This window comes from Nelumbo lutea, chromosome 6, assembly GCF_056320005.1.
Source record: "Nelumbo lutea isolate HS-2025 chromosome 6, American lotus-T2T, whole genome shotgun sequence".
NCBI lineage: Eukaryota > Viridiplantae > Streptophyta > Magnoliopsida > Proteales > Nelumbonaceae > Nelumbo > Nelumbo lutea.
In genome coordinates, this window is record NC_142689.1 from 26,597,253 (window position 1) to 26,614,962 (window position 17,710).

Below are 17,710 nucleotides of genomic sequence, written 5' to 3' on the forward strand. Positions count from 1 at the left end.
GACTACCGGGACCTGTTAATCCGTTGAAATGGCTGGCATGAATACAAAAGAAGGCAGAAGAAGTCACTGCCCTTTTTTGATATTTTTCTAAAAAAGTTCTCTTACTTTAATTATTTTATAAAAGTTTTTATTGATATTAAGGGCAAAAAGTTGCCTTTATTTGCTAAAAACACTAAAACTTTGTAAAATCTTTTAAAATTTAATTGACTCAAACTTTGGTCTCGTCCCACATGGCTGGTGAAAAGAATCGAATAGGTAGCGCCGAGTATAAAAGGTGATGGATAACACTGATGAAATCCTACATTACTCGCCCTTTTGGCTAAGATCAAGTTCTGTATCAGTTTAATGTGTGATACGTGTGCCATCGGTCCACATGATATTAATTTTATTTTAATAGCGAGAGGCCCCATTACATTTGCTTGCTACTGGGGTCTTCGTGCGTCTTCCTTGCGTTGCATTACTTCTCGGGCCTGTTCACCCCTATCAAATCACTTACCAAACGATTCTTCGGGTCAAAGCTACGAATTGTTCGAAAGAACACTAAAATTCTATACAAAATTTGCCCACTTTAAGCTGTTAGTGATTCAGAATAATTTCCACCATGTGGACTGTGTCAGTGGTGCTGTTCACAATTCGGAAACCAGACAAAACTGTCAGTGCTGTTCCCATGGATTTAAGCTGTTACGTCGTCTATCCCTTCCCTTCTAGCTTCTGGCTTTCATTCTCAAATTCTGTGGGTTTCCTATATTCAATCTTATCACTCTTTTTTCTTCCCAATTCTGGTTCCCACTTTTCCATCTACAACCCCCCATCCCCAGATCCTCTCAATTCACTCAATTGAAAGCTCCCTTTCCTCATGTTTCCCTCTGTTGTACTGCTATTCAGTAATTGGCCTTCTGATCTTTTTAATCAGTCTTGTCATTTCCAGTTTGTGTTAAGGATTCCACTCTCCACCTCCATCTCATCTTGTGGCTCTCGTTTTGGAAGCCTGGGCCCTACCCCAGTGGTAAAACCCTTTTCCAAATATGTCCAGCCCTCGGTGCTTACCAAGTTATATAACCTCAAGAGACAGAGAAACCAATCACCTCTTCACTAGTTCTTTTCACTCCCTTTAATTTCAACCTCTGGCTTGATTCTTTTCCGAGTTCTTATATTGTTATCATTATCTATAATCTGAGTAGATTACCAAGTGGATGTCTCATGACGTTTGTGCTTTTGTACTGCAGCAAATCCCTACTGGCCAGTGGATGACCCATGGATTTGTACTACCTCAACTGATTCAATTAACCGTAGTAGGTTTCTGATATATAAACCTGAGTTCCTTGTTTTCATTCTCAAACTACTCGAGCTACCAAACCCATAAATTGTTTTAGCTTTACAGCTACTGTGTTGTTCTTGTTGTTGCTTGCTTGCTGCTGCTGCTGCTACCAAGAATATGGACGTGAATCTGTCGAGTATCACTCTGCGCCCGTTCAGACTCACAGACCTTGACGACTTCATGGTGTGGGCGAGTGACGATCAAGTAACTCGTTTCATGAGATGGAACACCTTCAGCTCTAGGGAAGAGGCACTGAACTACATCAGGGACGTTTGCATCCCCCACCCTTGGCGCCGATCAATATGCTTGGATGACCGCTCCGTTGGATTCATTTCTGTCAAGCCGGCTTCCGGTAACGACTACTGCAGGGCTGAGGTGGGTTATGCCGTTGCCTTTAAGTAGTGGGGCCAGGGGATTGCCACCAGAGCTTTGAAGATGGCACTCTCCTGTGTGTTCAAGGATATGCCATATTTGGTGAGACTGCAGGCTTTGGTTGATATAGATAATAAAGCTTCTGAGAGGGTCTTAGAAAAAGCCGGCTTCATCAAGGAGGGTGTTTTGAGGAAATATTGCCTTCTCAAAAGTGGGGTTAGGGATCTTGCTATCTACAGTTTCCTCAGTACTGATAGCATTCTAGATTGATATATACTCTCTTGTTTTCTTTTTCTGGCCCCCTTTTCACATCTCAGCTGAACTGGATTAGTTAACTGACCAGTCTACGGTTTATTCTTTATAAACTTCTTCCCATCTCTCTCTGGTAAGTGTGTATATGTCACCTGACATTGAAGGTTTCTATGGGTTCTCTTTGAAAAGTAAGTTTCAGTCTGAAGGCTTTGCCACCTGGCAAAAATAAAACGTTTTTGTTTTTCTCTCGCGTTTGTTTGTTAAAAAGTTGATCCTGACACTCAAAAGGTTCGACAAATGGTAGGGATAGGGGGTGCACATGAACAAGTGCGCAGTGGATTTTTAATTGGAATATAGGATTTGCCCTTTGAGCGAGTGAAGAGACGCATAACTCTTCGGTCATTAATAAACAAATGAAAGTTGACTGGAAGGTCATGATCCAACAGGCGCATGATTCACTGCGAAGGCTGCCAATAACTATAAAAACCCCTTTTCTTTTTTCCTTTCTTCCCAGAAGAATACAGATGAAGTTCCGCAGATTCCACGGTGATACAAGAGGTCAGAAGCCTGGATAAGAGGACATGTTGTCCCGGCGTCTTAGGCCACAAGGGCCAGAAACGTTATTTGCAGAAACAACGTTTCTGTCATTGGGGCCTGTGAACTTCTGACCGGGTTTTGAATTTCAGTTAAACAGAGATCATGACTCTTGATGAAGTATAATGGCAACACAAGATGGAAAATTTATATTTTTGGGTTAGTGGTGAGTTGGGTTTAGTTGACACAAACCTTGTGTACAAATTGACTATGGTCAAGGTAAAGGAATATTGGGTTCCGGTGCCCCAAACATGGGACAACTGATACAGGACCTGTCTCCTCATACCCTGTTTTAGCCTTTGCACAAATACCCCGACTTGTGCCCCTTGATTTATTTCTGTGTGCGTGGGAGACATTACTCGAGCAAAGTTCACATATCATTTTGTTAACATCTCTGTTGGATACCATACACAGTTGTAGGCTGTAGGTCTACTTCTATATGTTCATCAATTTCCAACAGAAAAGATAATATTGTTTTTTGTTTCAAGACCAGCATTAACCCTCTAGCTGTTATAAAGTAAGAAAAGTGCCATGGTAAAAGTGTTAATAAAAAATGTGTAGGAAATCTGTAGTCTGTCATGCTGTTAATCTCTGTGTGTGATAAAATTTCCGATTGAAATGTTCTACCAAAGCAGAACCTTTTCTCTTCAACCAGTCAAGAAAGCCGCTACCCTCACTTGTCTAGAACAGAAAAAGACAACCCATTGTATGTGCCCACTTTGATTTTCTTCCACACTAATCTTTCTCATGTTTGGCACCAGGTGAGGAAAAAGGGAAAGGAACAACTCATGGACAGGAATCTCCTGGTTTTCTCAATACAGCTGACATCTCTGGAAATAGTTTTTCTTGAAATTTTCTTAATAGCACAAGGGTCTCACCTTGTCACATCCAACTCTATAAATATCAGATTAGGAGATTAGCACTGGATATCTTATCTGTTGCAACCTTGGAACCAGCACTCCCTTTAAAGTCTTCCCTTTTGAAAAAAGGCCTTGGATATTTAAGAGGTATGCCTCCATCAATGATCGTTGGTGAGGAAACAGAAGCGAGGAAGAATACCGCCATCAAGATCTCACTCCGGCCTTTCCAACTCTCCGACGTCGATAGCTTCATGGAGTGGGCAGGCGACGATGAAGTCACCCGTTACTGTAGATGGGACACCTACACCTCGAGAGACGACGCCCTCAACTTCCTCAAGGATGTCATCAGGTCCCACCCTTGGTACAGGGCCGTTTGCGTCGACGGCCGGCCGATTGGATCCATCTACGTCATGCCGGGGACGGGCAAAGATGAACGCAGAGGAGAGATTGGATACGCTTTTGGGGTGAAGCACTGGGGCCAAGGGATTGCGACAATGGCGGTGAAGCTGCTCATGTCAACAGTGTTTGAGGAGATGCCATATTTGGAGAGGGTGGAAGGGTTGGTTTTTGCAGAGAACGTAGCGTCTCAGAGGGTGCTGGAGAAAGCTGGGTTCGTTAGAGATGGTCTTCTCAGAAAATATTTCCTTGTCAAGGGCAAGAGCAGGGACATCGTCGTATACAGCGTTGTTCCCATTGAACCATCTATAGAAAGTTGATCGGATAAAGGGTTTATGTCTGTCCCAATTTCAATTCGAATCTGTTCCGCTTAAGGCTATCAGATTTCGATCTGATCCGCCTATGAATGGATCAAATGTGGATGAACGATTTTATCCAATATTTACATCATTATACAAATTGCTAATTATCAGTCTTCACATGCTTTTTTTGTTTGAAGCGAAGAAGTGACTCTTTTATGTAGGTGGCTATTTTTCTTTCTCATCAATTTCTATTGATGACACAACACAACCTCAAATATATTTGGTTTGTAACCGTTCTTGGTCACGTCTATCAATTTTTTGCCTAAGTATCTCGTCAGTGACGTCGGCTCCCAAGTGGCATGTCACCCCGAGTGGCCCGACAGGCCAGCTCAGCCCAGCCTGACTCCTGAACGGGCTTGATCGTGGTTATAGGCCCGTGGGCTTAAATCTGGGCCAAAAAGCTCGGCCTGCAATAAATTCGAGCTGAATTCGGGTTTTGTCAAAATATACTGGCCTAATCCGACCTAATATTAGACTTAAAATGATTAATGTGATTATGTCCATTTGATTTAAGAATGTAAAACAATTTTTTAAAATATAAAAGAAAGGGAAAAAAAACCATCTTGTAGGCCCATTGTTCATTTAAATAGGAAAAAAAATTATTTGAATTTTTAATTCTAATTTGAATAGGGAAAATTGTTTTTTTTATTAGGTCAGGCTTCGGACTTCGAGCTCGGGCACGGGCTTCGGGCTTTTTATCAGGGCCGGGCTCAGGCCCAAGTTATAGGCCCGTTGGTCGGGTTGGGCTCGGGCTCGGGCCTAGCATATTTCCCTTAATGACAAGTGAAAGCCTGACCTGTCCCGAGCCCGGCCAGGCCCGGCCCATGAACAGGTCCACCTGTGACTTAGAGGCTGAAGTGGAGCTCCCTAGTGGCAAACTGCCTTGTGGTGAGCTACCTTGATGAGCTACTTGGTGTTGAGCTACTTGTGAGGTGCCGGGCAGGTGTCAAACTGACCAGGTGCTGGGCAGGTGCTGAACTGACCAGGTGACGAGCTTCCTTGCTCTTTAGAGTCCTGTAAGGAACCAAATTAATCCGGCGAGGTCCCTCCGATGCTTAAGTCAGTACTCTCATAGTAGACTGCGAGCTAAAAGTCATAAAGTATGAGATCTAGAATATGCTTATTTGCTTACTTGCCCTCTTGCCATTGGGTTGGTGCCTTTATATAGGCATTGTTTGGTGTGGGCTTCACACACCACGTTCGAGATTTCTGCGAGGTCGTCTAAGTGGTTCGAGATTCCTAGAGGTAATCGCCATGCACGTTGACCACCCTCCAGATCGTTCGGCACGTTGACCAACTTCCAAGGATCGTGGGAGAGTTAGGATATGCATGCAGAATTTGTTGGCGAGCACGTCTCGCAGGTCACCAGGTTGGTGCCTGTGCCAACCCGCCAGGTCGTGCCTGGGCTAGGCTGCTAGGTCGACGCCTGTGCCAGGTCGCACCTGTGCCAGCTCGTGCTTGTGCCAGCTCGTGCCTGTGCCAGGTCACACCTGTGCCAGGTCGTGCCTGTGCCAAGTCGCACCTGTGCTAGGTTGCCAGCTCGTGCCTGTGCCAGGTCGCGCCAGGGCCAGGCCACAACTGGGCCAGGCCGCCAGGTGGGACACCACCAATTTGGCTAAGGCAAGTTGTTGCCAAAGTGGTTTCGGGTGTCACCTAGTTGTTCTGAGGTGCCATGTGTCACAATATCATTGGAGGGCCAAATCCGCCCTCATCATTTGCCCCCCACTCCCGAGCCGAAAGTAACTCGGCGAAGGGAGTAGATTTCTCCTTTTGGCCTAAAATGAATAATTCGATGAGCTCGTAAGCGTCGATTCAATTCCTTAGGCTCTAGGAGCGACTCGCAGTCCACTCCTTGATTTTGCCCATGCCAAAGAGGCGATTGGGTCTTATGTGATATTTTAGCCCTTAGGCTCTAGGAGCGATTCGTAGTCCACTCTCCTTGACTTTGCCCATGCCGGAGATGTGACGAGGAAGCCCCTTATCAGTTCGTCAGTTCGAGCCTGGCCAGGCCGCTAGGTCGGTGCCCGTGCTAGGTCGTGCCAGGTCAGCACATGTGCCAAGTTGCCAGGCCGTCAGGCCGCCAGGTGGGCGCCTTAGAGCTATGATTGTGCTGCATCAGCCTCGTAATGTCGATCACCCACTGCATAGTCTTTGAGTTCATAAAAAATGGGAAGTATAAAGCGAGAGCTTTTGTTTCTAAGAAATGATGACTTAGATTTTTAGAAGAAGAGGACTTAGCTTTTTAGAGGAGGAGAACTTAGTTTTTTGTAGTGATTCCCACAGACGGCACCAAATGATGTAACCGTTCTTGGTCACGTATCAATTTTTTTGTGATGTATCAATTTTTTGGCTAAGTACCTCGTCAGTGACGTTTGCTCCCAAGTGGCCTGTGACTCAGAGGTTGAAGTGGAGCTCCCTAGTGGCGAGCTGTCTAGTGGCGAGCTATCTGGTGGCGAGCTACCTAGTGGCAAACTGCCTGGTGGTGAGCTGCCTGGTGGCAAACTGCCTTGTGGTGAGCTACCTTGTGGCGCACTGCCTTGTGGTGAGCTACCTTGATGAGCTACTTGGTGGTGAGCTACCTAGTGGCGAACTGCCTTGTGGTGAGCTACCTTGATGAGCTACTTATGAGGTGTCGGGCAGGTGCCGAGCTGGGGAGGTTAGGTGACGAGCTTCCTTGCTCTTTAGAGTCCTGCAAGAAACAAAATGTCAGAGGACCCGGGGTGGCTAATTCGGCGAGGTTGCTCCGATACTTAAGTCGGTACTCTCATAGTAGAATGCGAGCTAAAAATCATAAAGTACGAGAGCTAGAATATGCTTACTTGCTTACTTTCCATCTTGCCATTGGGGTTGGTGCCTTTATATATGCATTGTTTGGCGTGGGCTTCACGCACCACATCCGAGATTTCTGTGAGATCGTCTAAGTGGTTCGAGATTCCTGGAGGTAACCACCATGCACATTGACCACCCTTCGGATTGTTCGACACGTGGGCCAACTTCCAAGGATCGTGGGAGAGTTAGGATATGCATGCCGAATTTGTCGGTGAGCACGTCTCATAGGTCGCCAGGTCGGCGCCTAAGCCGCCAAGTCACGCTTGGGCCAGGCCGCCAGGTCGTGCTTGTGCTAGGTCGCACCTGTGCCAGCTCATGCCTGTGCCAGGTCGCACCTATGCCAGCTTGTGCTTGTGCCAGGTCGCGCCTGTGCCAGCTCATGCCTGTGACAGGTCGTGCCTGTGCCAGGCTGCCAGCTTGTGCCTATGCCATGTTGCCAGCTCGTGCCTATGCCAAGTTGCCAGTTCGTGCGTGTGCCAGGTCGTGCCTGTGCTAGGTCGTGCCTATGCCAGGTCGCGCCTGTGCCAGCTCGTGCCTGTGTCAGGTCGCGCCTGTGCCAGCTCGTGCCTGTGCCAGCTCGTGCCTCTGCCAGGTTGCGCCTGTGCCAAATCGCGCCTGTGCCACGCTGCCAGCTCGTGCCTATGCCAGGCTGCCAGTTCGTGCTTGTGTCAGGCCGCCAGGTGGGACACCATCAACTTGGCTAAGGAAAGTTGTTGTCAAAGTGGTTTTGGGTGTCACCTAGTTGTTCTGAGGTGCATGTGTCACAATATCATTGGAGGGCCAAATCCTCCATCAGTAACAATGTCATTTATTTAGGGTGCGTTTGGTGGAAATGCATGTGATTTAGGGTGCGTTTGGTGGAAATGCATGAGTGCAAGTGAAAAGAATACAAATTCTGGTTGAATTTTGTTTTGGGGTTTTACTTTATTCTGCTTCAAATCTTATTTTTTCATTTGAACTGCAATCAAACAAAAGGAAAATTTTGAAACAAAAATTAATCAAAATTTACACCAACATCATTCGCATTACCATATTTTTGCATCAGTGCAAATATATTTGCACTGCAAACCAAACGGCAGCATTTGTATCTCATTAAAGTTATTTTCAATATCTGAATTTAATTTTAGCCTAAATCTCATGGATAAGATAAGATTCGATTTAAATTTGAACATTAACAAATGAAATCTGAAGCTTGCTCCAATCCATTTGCAGGGACTTGGGAATTGGGAATTCATGCCCTCACCCAGGCTTGGGTCGTTTTATGTAATCACTACATGGGCCTCCTGTATTGGGCTACCACGTTGAAGCTGTAAGTTGGGTTTGAGCCTCTAGTTTTAGGTAGACTTGTGTTAGCGTAGTTGTTTATGCCATTAATCCTAAACCCAAAACTATGAATACTACTTGGTTTCGGTCCACCCCTTCCACCCACGGTTTGGGCCAATGGTCCATTGAAACGTTAAGAATGTAAAATCCCATGATTTTCACGTGGGTTCGGTTTAGTCAAGATTTATCAAACAGTTAAAACTGTTGATTTGGTCAAAAACCATTTGATTCGGCCGGTTTAACCATTGACCCATTCAATCCAGTGATTGGGTCACGGGTTGCACACATTGGAGGTTATAACTTTGTATTCCGGTATTCGGTTGGGGTGTTTTTTTTTTTTTTTTGTAACATTTTGAGACCTATGCATCCATAGGTACCTTGCCTCACTATTTTCGTGAAAAACCCCTTTTTTATCCTCAAATTGCGATTTTTAATATTTTTATAAATAAAAAATTAAAAACTGAATTAAAAAATATAAATTAAATATAAAATAATGTATATAATATATTTAAAACATATTTATATATTATTTATTACTAAAATATATATTTATACACATATATATATATATATATATATATATATATATATATATATATATATATATGCTTATACACATACAAGCAAATGATGTGGCACAATCTAAATTGTTCAACCCTGCTGATCGAATCGGTGACCAGCGACCCAGAAAAATGGTTCGTTCTCTAAGTCGGTTTTAAAAACACTGCTTCAAACTTCAAAATGTAAACCAATGGTTTGTCAAAGTTCTAAGATTGTCGAAAAACCTATTTGGAGAAGATTTGTTGAACTATAAACAATCACATCACTCCCCTTTCCTTTCCTTTTTGTTTTTCTTGAGACTTTTGTCTTGTTATTCTCTTTTTTTAACTTTTATCTTCACTGGCGTCCTTAACTAGATTCGCTTATATCCTTGTTTTGGTCTCACAAAGTGGAAATTCCAGCAGTTGGAAGCCCTAGAACTTAGGTGGTGTTTGTAGAAGTTCTAAGATATTTGAAACCTATATGGAGGGATACCAGATTTCTTACTCATTTTTTCTACCCACTCTCTACCTGCAGTGAATTGGGGTCATAAATCTCTTAATTCATAATAGAGATGTGTGGCTCCAATTTATGGCGGGTAAAGAGTTGGAGAAAAGTGAATAGGAAATCCCGAGTGATTTGGAGAAGACTTGTTGAACCATAAGCAAGTCTTCAGACTTCAACAACCATGTAAACCAATGGTTTGTAGAAGTTCTAAGATTGTTGAAGCCTATTTTAGTCTCACTAAGTGGAAATTTAAACAGTTTGAAGCCCTAAAACTTAGGTAGTGTTTGGTGTCGTGGTGTTGCATTTCTTTTTAGACTCCGCTTAGTGCTGTGTTAGCGTTTCCAGTTTCCACTTGGCTTTCCAATGTGGCACAAAGTAAAATAATCTTCTCTCTCTCTAGCTTTAAGATTCAATACCAAAAACTATCTTAGTTTCTTCAATTTAACATTTGTTTTTTTTTTCCACTTAGAAGATGTACAATTTTCATAAGTAGGATGAAGTCTGGTTTGAATAAATTCTAAGGAAAGCTTAACCAAATCTCTAATGCATTTATGGAAGGTTTAAGCTATTTTCATGTAGTTTGTGTATGTGGCTCCTTAATGTTGGATACCCAAATGCATAATTAATTAGACTTTAAAAAAGAGGCAAGGACATAAGAGAGTTGTGAGCTTCTTAATGGCTGAATGGTATGTTGGATTGATAACCATGCACCCTCCTAACCTGCTTGAACCTTTGATTCATTGTCATTTATTTCCCTATTCTTCTTCCAGTGACAAGATGAATACTCGAAAGCCATCAAGGCTGCCTTTGGTCCTTGGTCTTGGTTAGACATGCGGAAGAATCAAGGAAGGAGATAAGAGAGTTCAAATCTGGTAAACACACCTAGTGAGTATGGAGAAATAACACAATCAATGTATTAATCGGATCCGATCTGGTCCCAACATGATCCCAATAGCCATTGCAGTCGTACGTCGACAACACTTTGCCAAAGACAAGGGAGATGTCCCCCGCTGCAATAGGTGTTGTGTTGGGATCATAACTAAACTCCAACTCAACACACGGTTGAATCAGGATTTGTGATTTTAAAGCCCAGAAGAATTGGGATATGCTCTTTACACACTTCGCACGAGTTCGGCTTCAGTCAGGCAAAGCCCATTCGGGCAGTTTTTACTGCCTTGTATTAAGAATATCTCCATACTTGTGTGCTGTATTTCATGGGGAGATATTTCCAATGCAATGTTGCAAAAGGCTGTTAGAATGGTGTGGGCACAAATTTGCCTTGATAGAAGCCGATCTCACTTTACACTAACCTCATAACACATCCCACTGTGTATTGGGAACATCTCTCATGAGTAATAACACGTAAGTACGAGAAATATCCCCAATACATGATGGGATGTGTTTGTGAGGTCTGTGTGAGGAGCACTGTGTGAGGAGAAGATCCAGTAACTTATAGGTAGGGGTGAGCAAAAAAAAACTGAAAAACCGAATTGACCAAAATTGAACCGAAAAGTCGGTTAATCGAACCAGTCGGTTTGGTTTCGGTTAACCTTGTACAAAAACCAGTGGTTGACCGAATCGACCAGTGTATATATACAATAATATTATATATATATATATATATATATATATATATTTATTTATTTATATTTTTATTTTTTAAAATTGAATAAACCTCACCTAGTGCGTGCCTGTCCGCCTTTTCCCCCTTTCCTAGTTTCCCCTTCTTCGAAACCCAAACCAGTAAACCTAATAGGCTAACCCTTGGCTTTATCTCTCTCTTGTCTCTTTGTCTTTCCCCAATCCCCAGTTTTTCCTCTGGTGCCAGTCATCCTCCGATCGACGGCCTCTCACCTAGTGGCCAGTTTTCCCCTTGCTTTAGTGCTTCCCTGTGTCTCTTTCTCTCTCTGTTGCCTGTCATCTCTGTCTCCGCCGCGCCAACTATCAAGCACAAGCACACAACAAAACCGGTCGCCACCTCGCCAGCAAGCACAAAGCCATCTTAGCCAGCCCTAGCTACAACAACCAACCAAGACGTCGGTCGCCGCCTCGACTCCGACAAGAGCACCACCTCCTAGGCTTTGTCTCTGTCTCTCTCATCTCTCATCTCCGTGGTTCCGCTACCTCTCAAGCTTTCACTTCAGGTGGCAACAATCACCAACCAGTCTGGCACCGACAAATCATCGGCCACCACTTTACCCTCATTGACTCGCCCCTCTACCATGTTTGTTTAAGTATTTTTTTCCCTTTTTTTTCTTAATTTTGAGTGCAAAAAAAAAACAAAAAAACCGAACCACAGTTAACCAATTACACCGGTTCAGTTTTGGTTCAGATTTTTAGAAAAATGATCAAGTCGGTTCGGTTCAAAAAAACCCCATGATTCGGTCCCCTACTTATAGGCTGAATTGGGATATGCTCCTCACAGGGCATGCCTCACATCCACATCCCACCCTGTATCGGGAACATCTCCGAATAAATAATAAATAACAAGTATGGGAGATGTTCCCGATGTGTGGCCAGGACGTGCTATGAAGTTGGTGTGAGGCGCGTTATGTGAAGAACAGATAAGACGTGCTGTGAAGTTAAGTGTGAGGCGCGCTATGTGAGGAGTACATCCGGACTCAAGTTATACTTGATGAAAATTCATGAAAGCCCAAATATGGCCATCCGGTGAAGCTTCTTTTAGTAACTTCTTCAAAGCATCTCATTCATCAAAGTTTCAGCAGTTCAGCCCTCCCAAACAGCAAACTGGATTTCCTGTCGACTATTCTCTACCCACTTTGAATTCCAGCCATACATTGTCATATTGTATTGTGAGATGTGCGGCTGCAATGTACTGTGGGAGGGCTGAACTGCTGAAACTTTGATGAATTGTATTGTGAGATGTGCGACTACAATGTACTGTGGGCAGGGCATGGGTAAAGAAAGTGAGTAGGAAAAATCTAGGTTCCCCAAACAGACCCTTAGTTTCTTTATCTTTTCAAAATAATACTTACCGAAAGCTCAATTTTTGTTTTTTCACAGCCAGCTCATTTATCCCAATAGAACCCTTTACCCTAGAAGGGTTTAGGGCCCCTGAAACTTTCTAAGTGTGCAATGCACCAACTTATTCCAACGACAGGGACCTACCAATGTTGGGTCCCATATAAAACATTGGCTCCATTGATAATCAGAATAATTACATGATTTCTAATCATCTAAATTCAGCATCATAAAAATTATTTTTTAATTTAAACAACTATTTCCCACCATTCAAGTAATTTATAAAATATGATGTTCATAGTGATCAATTCATATCCAAAATAGAAGCATAAAATCTGGGTTCTCAATACTTGAAGCATTGAAAAGGTGGCAAGTTACAAGGACTCCAGATCCATCTAGATGTCCTACCAAAATTCAGCCTATATAGTATTTGATGAAATGTGAATCACTGAATTGCTTCCACCAGCACCACCACTACAGCTACAGACACACAAGATCTGAACCCCGAAGATCGTAGCTTAGAATTTCCATCTACTGATCTACGTGTGTGTGTGTGTGTGTGTGAGAGAGAGAGAGAGAGAGAGAGAGAGAGCGAGCTGAGACGGGACATTGAAGGTGAAATCAACAAGGGTACCAGCACATGCACTCGCTGATGCAAGTGCCCGGCGGTCTGTAGCAACTTCCACGGCCATTGTATTTCTCCAAGCACTGTTGATTGCACAAAGAGTCGACTTGGCAGCCAACAAACGCGATCTGGCATGTCCTCCCATCAACAGCCTCGATCGTCCTCATCTCTCCTGCTCAACCTCACAAATCATTCAACATATATATCAGATCGATTAGATGAAACCCATTACCCAACAACAGAAACGAGAAATGAAGAAGATGAAGTCATGAAACAGACCTGTGAAGAAGAGTAGGAGTGCTAAGACATGGAAGGAGAGACAGAGCTTTGCCATCTTCTAACAAGTCTGAGAGAATGAATAGTCCCCCCACCTCTATCAATAACAACGCTAAGGCTTGGCTCCATCATGTTTCTATAGAGCCTCTCTGTGTGGGAGTTAATGGGTTCATGACGTGCATGAATGTAAACACTGGGTCGAGATTTGAAGGAATCTCATGCTCCCGTGTCACTAACATTCACGAGTCACGAGTCAGGACAGTATCAATTGTGTCATCATTTACTCTGAGAGGGCCTGATTATTCAGCTGCTGTTAATAGGTTCCGGATCCATCAATTTCAATTCTGGCTTTCTGGGCACAATAGAACGTACATTAGAGGACCAGCACTCAGTGAACGGCGAACAGACCTGCTGTTATTCATATGGGTTTGGCTAACTGGGTCGCCACAGGTCAAATGGTTTGTTTCATCATTCAGTTTGGCTGTTAGATTCATTCAAATAAAATGTCAGAAAATAAAAAATTTTCTAAGAAGTAAGAACCAGTGATTGTTTTAAAATTGAAGGCACCCAGTAATAACTGATTTTTTCTCTTTTTCTGACTTTCATTTGAATGCTGGCGTGTTATTGTGGGGTGGCAGCAGATGTGATCTCACAAATACAGGTATTTGCAGGAATCTGACAACAGTCCTGAATGTTGACACAAGCTCAGAGAGAGAGAGAGAGAATGGTATTGAAGCAGCACATGGTATCTTAATGGTTATCATTATCATTGATATAAAGTCCACTCAAATTCAAGAAGAGTATTACTTTGGATCTAACATTTACTGATAAGATCATGCAACTCATTCAAAAAGCTTCCTGATGCCTTCTGAGTTCTCACAGTACTATGAAGAGGAGAACCATTACAGATTAGTACCTTTACTTGGGGCTATTCTTACTTTAATATCCGAGCTTTAAAGCAAGTCACTATAGTATCTAAGCTCTCAAAAATTGCCAATTTAGTATCCATCATTATCAATCCTTCAGTTATGTGTCACATGACAAATATGTCACTTTAAATTTTTTTAAATATTAAAATTACCCTTTTTGATATCTTTAAGATCATTTTACCAAAAACATTATGGTGCCCAATTGCATTGAAAAGAGAAAACATGGCTATTTTGGTCATTTCAAAAGTGATGGTTCTCTCACTTATTCAAAACTCAAAGGGTATTATGTCCTTTCATATGCCATCCAACATGGAGTTAAGATTTTGGACTAAATTAATAATTTTTAAGAATTTAGGTATTGCAATGACACATTTTAAAGTTAAGATACTAAAACGAAACTAACCCCAGGATATTAATATGCAATTTATCTAAAATTGTAAATATACTGGATAAAAGGGCTTAAAATAAGAGAAAGATTAACCGGAATTAGCAGGAAAGAATCATAAAGAAACATAAGAAAGTGTATTTATCCTTATCGAGGCAGTAAGCACCCACTCGAAGTCTCGAACCTTGACAAAATTGGCTTCAACCGTTTCATTGAAGCTTCGCAACAAATGCCTAAACCTCCAAAGGAAATCGAGCAGTGTTTTCAAAATTGGATCGGACCAGACGGTCGGACTGGAAAAATCAGGAACCGGTTACTGACTGGTTCCGTTTTCCTCCAAAACCGTTTTTTTTTTCTCTAAAACTGTTGATTTTGGTCAACAAACCATTAAATCGGCTGATTAATCGTTCAAATCATTTGAACCGTTCGAACAATTTTGACCCTTTTTTATTTTTTTTATTTTTTTTGTCAGAACGAACCAGTCGTTCGGATCTAACAATCGGACTGTTCGAACTGATAATCGGACCCTGACCGATTCGATCACCGGTTCGTTTTTGAAAAACATGAAATCAAGTACGGGATTTGGAGTTGGAGAGAAGAGTGGGGAATGGAAGAGCACACCCAGACCCACTAAACGGAATAAAGAGGCTAACTTTAGTCCCGATTACACCTGTTATTTGTTAATTAATTCTAAACGAAATCATGCTTTGATTGTAATATCGACTGATTGCAAATTTATGAAGGATGTTCCACTCAAACTCAACTGGACAACTAGAGAGTAGGGGCCAGCAATTTAATTTAGCTCCACTTTCTTTTCAGCCAAAATAAAACGCATGATTTTTAGACGGGAATGGCGAATGAAAATGATGGATCTTAAGTGATACTGCATGCGCGATCCGGTGCTTCCAGTTGGAGGACAGTTCAGATATCGGGTTGATGAGGTTGGCTGGCTGAATTGCAAGGTGTTAGAGTACTCAGGGTGGGTATTCTGATACTTAAGTTAGCGAAGAGCTTTTGTGAAAGTTAGAAAATGAGAAAACAAGAGAGCTATGAGAGCTAAATCGTACATACATTTTTTGGTTGAATGGAGCACCTTTATATGGGCGCAAGTAGTCGTGAGTTTCAAGTAGTGCATCCAAAATATTCATGAGGATGTGACTTATCTGCCCACCTCGCTTGGAGGTGATTTTTACTCAAAAATGATCTCCGCATAAAGAGATAGTGCTTATCTCATTACCTCTGAAGCGGGCAGCACAGAAGCCAACTCCAATGATGAGGTGACGTGATCCCGAAGGATAAGGCGCACATAGAAGAAGCCAGTCGCCATGTCAAGTAGGTCGCTAATTGGACCTTAGCCAGATCGATGGGACCTCGACGGGAGGTCGCCCCTTATGCTGAGGTGCCTACAGATCAGCTCTACCGAGGTGGCATTGGTATGCTTTCACAATGTGCATGGTGTGTTTGATGTGCCTCTGAGGTGGTTCCAAAGTGGACTCTATTATCTAAGCAAAGGGAGGTCATTGCCTACGTGACACCAATGTGTTAAGCAACGGTTTGAAAGTGCCACATGGCATAATGTTACCGGATGGACAAATTCCCCCTCATCAATAACCAACCTCTCTGATTTGCAATCAACTTATTGTAATTAGCCATCTAATCAAACAATAATGTTTCACCATTGTAAATGGTTCCCTCTCTGGAGCTCTATTCTTTCCCATTATCCTACTCCACTTGCCTTCATCTTCGGGTGGTCCCTATTATCTGAGATAGAGGTGTCAATTGGATGGATTTGGTCCAACCCAATCCAGTCCAATGTGAGTCCACTTATAAATGGACTAGACCCAATCCAATCCAAATCCAATACAAACCAAATCCAATTCAATCAATTAAAGTGTAAACGGATTGGATTGATTCCAATTCAGACCGAAGGAAATATAAAAAATTATATAAAAGCACTTTTAGCATTGAAAAAGAACTTTTGTAAAAGTACTTTGATAAAAATAAAAGCACTTTATTAAAAGTACTTCAGAAGTGCTTTTATACTTTTGTATAAGTACTTTTGTAAATGCACTTTTATAGAAGTGTTTTTATAAAAGTACTTTTGTAGAAGTGTTTCTGTAAATGTATTTTTGTAAAAGCACTTTTCGAAAAGTACTTCCATAGACTTTTATAAAAGTACTTTTGTAGAAGTGCTTTCGTAAAAGTTAACATAAGTGATTTTCTAAAAGTGCTTTTATAAAAGTACTTTTATAAAAGTGATTTCATAAAAGTACTTCCGTAAATTTTTTTTTGTATGTGATTTTATAAGTGCTTTCGTGTAAAAGTACATTTATAAAAGTGCTTTCATAAAAGTACTTTTGTAAAAGTACATTTATTAAACTACTTCTGGAAAAGTGCTTTCATAAAAGTACTTTTGTAAAAGTATTTTTATAAGTGTTCGTAAAAGTATTTTTTATAAAAGTACTTTTATAAAAGTGCTTTTATAAAAATGTTTTCATAAAAGTGTTTTCGTAAGAGTACTTTCATAAAAGTGATTTTATGTTTTCAGTTTTGATTGATTTCAAATTGGACAAGGGTTTGGCCTCATGATTGGATTATTGGAAATTTGGTTTAGGTCTAATTCAAACCAATAACAATATGGACCAATTTATTTTGGATTGGCCTAATCCAATAATTATAATGGACCGCCCAAATCTGATTTGATAAGGTTTGGATCGGATTGGATCCAAACCAAAACCGGTCGATTAACACCACTAGTCTAAGATGAGATGTCCAGGAGTGTACCACAGGGCGGATAATCTGCACGCCAATTCTGGACCATCCAATAAGAAACAAAGAATATCCAAATTATATCTCACAGACCTAAGAAACTCGAGCTACTGACTAAAAATGTCTTGAAGCTCTTGGTTGATGTGAGAAATGTAAGATCTCAACTGTCTGTTAAGAGGTATTTTCAGGAAGTATTGGATTCTCCATAGGAGCACTTTTCTTTTTTGGCTCCATGCGAGGACCTTGAACAAGGTATTGGTAGTGCACAGCGTTTTTTTAGTTAACGGAAAGGAAAAAGGAGTTCGGGTCTCTTGCCCATAAAATCTCTACCCACATAACATTGCAGTCACACATGGAGAACATCTCATCCTCTTACGTAGTATTATGCATA

At 41.9% G+C, this 17,710-nt stretch overlaps 1 long non-coding RNA gene and 1 pseudogene across 1 annotated transcript; one reads left to right on the forward strand and one right to left on the reverse strand.

Moving 5' to 3' along the window:
- The first annotated feature begins 298 nt into the window (after positions 1-298).
- LOC148848106 (U2 spliceosomal RNA) lies at positions 299-483 on the forward strand (annotated as a pseudogene).
- Positions 484-12,656: 12,173 nt separating this feature from the next.
- LOC148848107 (uncharacterized) lies at positions 12,657-13,389 on the reverse strand. The gene is made up of 2 exons (XR_016101156.1): positions 13,240-13,389; positions 12,657-13,132 (listed from the first exon to the last, which is right to left on the reverse strand). It is a non-coding gene; the product is annotated as an uncharacterized LOC148848107 (long non-coding RNA).
- Positions 13,390-17,710: the final 4,321 nt, after the last annotated feature.